At 48.0% G+C, this 5,626-nt stretch overlaps 2 protein-coding genes across 2 annotated transcripts in view; one reads left to right on the plus strand and one right to left on the minus strand.

The window, feature by feature from the left end:
- The window catches only part of Mcph1 (microcephalin 1), a 255,579-nt gene that overhangs the window by 166,240 nt on the left and 83,713 nt on the right, over nucleotides 1-5,626 (plus strand). The window lies entirely within an intron of this gene.
- The window catches only part of Angpt2 (angiopoietin 2), a 49,265-nt gene that overhangs the window by 23,910 nt on the left and 19,729 nt on the right, over nucleotides 1-5,626 (minus strand). The window lies entirely within an intron of this gene.

The following is a 5,626-nucleotide window of genomic DNA, read 5'->3' on the forward strand; positions in this document are numbered from 1 at the left end:
TGACTGGTGTCCTTTGGTTATTGAGCAACTATTGACTCCAGCAGTGTGACACATTCTAACACTCTCTGGTCATTTATGAAAGCATGAAGGCGAAGCCTGCACTACTGTAAAGCTGCAATAGCTGCACGCAGCAAGNGNTCTGCCCTCGTGTGCTGGCCTCTGCTGACCNTCAGCAGGCCTGTCCCCAAATCTTAGTCTAGTGCCCTTCCTAACAGATTCCTTTTCCCTCTGCTTTGGCTTTTGGTCAATTGGAAATAGCCTGCCTATAGGATTGCATGGGCAGCAGTTTACATGTATGAGACAGGGTCACAGCCAAGTCATCTAGAGNTTCATGCTTACTTCCTGTCCACACCAAGCAAAGAGATGATTTACAGAGATACATTCTAGGAGTCTCAAACTAGGAAGATGCNGTGAACCTGCAGTTTGCATCTGTGCTCAGAAACAACAGTTTACAAGCCTAGTGTACATGAAGATCTCGGCTTCCCTCTTCTCATTCTGAAGCTAAGCTTGAAGACAAGAAATCCTAAGAGGTTAGGGATTGAGAGAGGAGGAGGAGGAGGAGGAAGAGGAGGAGGAGGAGGAGGGAGGGAGGGAGGGAGGGAGGGAGGGAGAGCCGTGGGCATGGATACGTTGCATGCAGTGCTAAGGTAAGAAATGCTGTTCCTTTTATGATACTCGCCCCTGTCAGTAACTTGAAATTTTCAGGATAGAGAAAGTGACCCACAAATAGTAACATCATGTGACCCATTTTGCAAAGAGGGACTGAAATTAAAGTTCTGAGAAGCCNTTGGCTGCTTAAGGAAGAGTACACTCTTCAGAATGGATGCTGCTGCAGCAAGCCCCACTGTAATGGTGAACGTCTGTTGGTGGCGTGCCACATCTCGGCCACTCTCGTGTTTCCGTGGGCTTTGACTGCTGAGAGCTAGAGCACGCAAGCCCAGTGTGAATGCATCCCCGAGGCTCCTACGCACGTTCCAGCCAGAAGTGATAGAGCTCAGAATTGGCTGGAGCCTTATATGCTATCCTGGGTTTTGTGCTGCTTAAAAACAGACCACCTTCACGCAGTTGATGGCCATTTTGAACAACAAGAAAGCCTACACTTAGGGCAGGGAATCTAGTTTGGTAGGGAAGTGCTTGGCTAGCATGTGCAAGGCCCCAAGTGCCGTCCTCAGCACCATAAAAAGAAAAGGAAGCCCAGAATCCAAAATGACCAACACCAGCCATGTCTCCAACAAGTGTCATGACAAAAGACTCTGCCTTTCCTCTCCAAGCCTAGTGCCGNTTCTGAGATGGGAAGGCTGCAGCTGTTGATAGGACAATGTGAAGACAGACATTTCCAAATGAAGGTAGCCTTTCTACAAATCATGACATCGTAGAGAACCTGAGACTAACTCCAGACGTGAAACTCTGAGCTGGTCCACGGACCTGTCTCTGGGCATGTGTAAATTCGTTCTTTTCTAATTGGTCACCCTGGGATGTCTTTCTGGTCAGTGTTCTTTGTCTTTAACCCCTGTGACTGCAACCCAGACATATAGAAATCTGCTCTGGGAGAGCCATCCTGGTATAAGAAGTCAGCCCAAAGGAAGAGGGAATAAATAGAGCTGTTCTTCCGTGGGCGCCCTTTCTTGTCACCCCTACTTGGCCGCTCTTACCAACAACAGGCCCAGGACCCTGGCGGAGGGGCCTGGCTCTGATTCCACATGTAAGGCTTCACATACCCCTGCTTTGCTTGGACCTTTGACATCCGCTTCCCATGATCATGTAAGTGGCAGCTGTGCTCTGTAGGCGCAGTGTCTCTGGAACGGTCCCTATGTATGTGCGAGAGGCTAGTGTGTTCTGGCTGCATTCCCTGTGCACCTGAGAGAGGTCAGCCTGTGTTCCGATGTTCACTTCTAATGGTTAAACCACCTCAGGGCTGCTGGTCCTTCATCGCTCCTGTAGTCAGAGTGCAGAGGATCTCTGAGTGTAACACTGTGGCCTGTCACGATTCTGTAGCTGGCGAACAGTTTTGCTCAATGTTGGATGTACTCCTAATACACTCAGTAAAGTCTGGCAACACAGCAGAGCCCAACCTGTCATACTAAAGTACATTAACACAGATTTGTGTGTGTGTGTAATGTCAAATATGTTCTCAGGTTTTTCATTACTCCCTCAGCCTTTTGAATAATGGGATTTGACAGGAAAAATAAGTCCATTTGTGAGACTGGACCTGCAGGCTGATTGTACATCAACCTATCTCTCTGGCTAGCTTCTTTAATTTTTTGACTGGAATAGAAAAAAAAAAAAGTTGTCTTGCATTTTGCCAGAGAAAGGAAAACAGATGTAGCATACAGGAACTGCCACCAGCCTAGGGGTCTGATGTGGGTCCCTTGGCAATGGCAGATGCTAGTTGAAGATGCTAGATAGAGCTGAGTGTCCCCATTCCCTTCCACTAGTGTGCTTCTGTGCATCTCAAGAACCCAATTTTCCTAGAAAATTAAGAATAATTTGAATACATTCGGAGTCGTCATCTTCCTCTGTGAGCAAAATACTCCAAGTGCCCCAAAAAGTAAGAGAGAAAGGAAAGAAAGGACATTTCTTTTGCCTTTGTTTTGTGACACGGTCTCTTCTATCCAAGCTGGCCTAGAACTTCTGACCTACCTGTCTCAGCCTACCAAGTCTTAGATTGCTGGTAAGCCCTACCATACCCAGTTAGTTCTTTCCTTCTTTCTACCTCAGTCCCCCTCCCCCTTTCCCTTCCCCTTCTTCTTTGGATCCTAAGGCAGCCCCTGCCTTCCCACCCACCACCCCAGCCTTCAGAATGAGGGAAACTAAATACAAATTTGATCCCTCTGTGGCTCACATTATTCTCTGATGTTGGCTGAATATGAATCGCCATTCTTTCACCTGGTAATAATCAGGATTGACAGTCTGCAATCTCTCCGACCTCTGTGCTAGTCTGGCTTTTGTTATTATTGACAGGGCACCAGAACTTGGGTTGGAAAGAAAAGAGGTGCAATTGGATTCAGTGGAGTGGGTCTGCTGGAGAGCCTTGTCTAGCATGTGTAAGGCCCTGGGTTCAATTAGCTCTCAGATGGGGAACTCCAAGCCTAAAGAGCATGATGGGCAGTTTCCCTGGCAACATCACAGCACAGGTTATCACGGCAAGAGCTCATGTGATGGGGAAAGGTTAAATAGTAAGGAGGANCCAGAAAGACCAGGAGGGGACAGTCTTGCTCTTTCATAACAACACTCTTAGAAGGTCTAACCAGGGTCCCAGGAGAACTACTTTAGTCCTTTCCTAGTGCAGTGACCCTCCCTTCCCCCAGTGACCTATGGCTAGACTCCCAAATGATGGGTCCCACAATTTCCCAAAAACTGTGACACAGGGGACAAAGCTTCCACCACACAACCCCTTGGGAGACATGTGCAAAGCAAACCCATACCAGAGCAGTCTCCAGCTTTGTGTGCGTGTGACCTCCCTGCTACGCCTTTTTTGCAGATTTTAGAGTAGCAATAGCAGCACATTGAGAAACTAACTCCTTCTGATCAAGAGAATGGAATCTCTGGGNTGGGTCAATCACCTGGCCAAAGTACTATCCCTAGGAGAGCAGGCTCACCTGAGCCGTTCTAAAGAGACAGGAGAAGTAATTAGCCCTTTAAGGAGATGCTGTTTCTCTATCCCGAATCCCCATCCCCAATCACTCTTACAGGGTACAGCTATGCCACGCTGCTTCGGAAACCTGCCAGCTTTTCTGAATTACTCAGAAGACAGTACCTTTCTCTTTCCTCTCTCCACACTAATCATGTTTCCCCCAAGCTCGGGATCCCTTCTCTGTCCAGCTCCACAGTGCTGCTGCTTGTCTCCCGTGTACCTGACCTCCATCCTGGCTTCAATGGTGGAGCTTCTNCCCTTCCAGGGAAGTCACTGCTGAGATGTCTAGCTTGCCTGTACTGGAATGATTTTCTTTTAAGCTCTGTCTTTAAGCTTCCATTCGAGTCCATTCTTCATTTCTTCCATTAATAAGACTAAGAGCCCCAAGAAGGGGCCCGGATCTATTCTGAGTTACAAGGCTGCTCAAAACCTCCCAACAACCAGTCCCTTGAGCCACCCCCACCCCCACCCCCACCCCCACCCCCGTGCCCTTAAGGTCCTCCTCTGTGCTCCTGCAGCAAGGACGAATTCTAATTTTTAAAAAAAAGTGCCAGTTAATTTATTTTTAAATCCACCACTGGAAGTGAACATTCACGTTCCTTTTCGATACTAGACTTCTGCAACCATTTCCATATACACACTACAAATAACCCAGACATTTGTGCTTNAAAACTTGAGTTCAAAATTATTAAATCCAGGGATGCTGTGTGGGGAAGGCTTTTGACCTAATGTTCTCTAGTCTCTGTCCTGGGGAAACTCTGAGGCATCATTTGAGGTCTCCAGATAGAAAACCGGCAGGGCCTGGGCCCGCCCCCTTTGTAGCACAGCTTTGTTGGTTTTGGTTTTCAAGTCTCCAAGCTTTTGCTGCCTAAGCATCTGTGTTCTCAGCAGTGCTGCTGGGCGATGCTGAGATTAAAGGGGATGGGGCAGGAGGCTCATGCTTCGGAGAAACCTTTGCCTTCCATGTATTGGGGGGTGGAGGGAGGTCCCATAGACAAAGGCATATCACCATGGATTATATACAGGTCATGTTCTGGTGCCTCCAGAGCTGGGAAGCAAGTGTCTTTCTGCTTACTCTGTTTGTAGACACCATCTTACATTGTGGCTTAGGAACACACACATCAGAGCCAATTGCCCAGCTCTGCTCGGAAGCTTTGCCTCCTTTGCATAGCCAGTGTAAATCAGCTCAGTGCGGAAGGTAGACAGCAGCTGGCCATCCATGGCCATGGGACCCCAGCTCATGTAGGGCCTTCCAAGAGCACACTAATACTAATTGTTCTCTCTTCTGTCAGTTTTACTTTTGGTTGGTTAATCTGAATGGCTTTCTGTTATCTGATGCAAGGTCTAGACAAACTAGCCGCTTTGCTCCCTTTATAAGTACAAAGAGACAAAATCTCGTCATTCATCTTGGTGACACACACACCCCACTCCAACCCCCGTACATCAAGATGCCTGCCACAGGTGAAATTGCAGGCCCTGGTTGGCAGCCTTGTCCGCAGCTCCTGAGATGATACAGCTTAGCTGAATCTGTGTGTTCCTGTGTAGTACACACTGTCAGGTCAGCCAGCCCTGCTTGTCATTTAGTCTCTGTGACTGCTCCTTTACCGGGTTGTCGGGGTACCTTTACATAGGCCACACCCCTTTGCTGTTGTGTCTGTCCCATCATCGCTTCCAAATCTAGAAANGAAGTGTGCGGCTGCCCTTAAAGCCTCCCACCATCTCCTCCTGATACCGCGGCTCTCCCCTCAGCGGCTGCCGCTCTGAATAGGCAGGTTTCATGAAGCTTTGTAGAGTGGGGTGGGTACTTTATTTAGCACGAGATATCATTCTATTAAAAGTGTCTTCTAGAGAGAGCTTGGGATATATATTTCTCCAGTACTTGTTAGAGAACAGGCCCATTGGACCTTACATAGATCATACATCATGGGATAAAATGTGGTAGAGCTCTCCAGACCAGTCCACCATTTGCTAAGCATAGCAGGGTGATATTCT

The sequence above is a fragment of the Mus caroli genome, chromosome 8, assembly GCF_900094665.2.
Source record: "Mus caroli chromosome 8, CAROLI_EIJ_v1.1, whole genome shotgun sequence".
Classification (NCBI taxonomy): domain Eukaryota; kingdom Metazoa; phylum Chordata; class Mammalia; order Rodentia; family Muridae; genus Mus; species Mus caroli.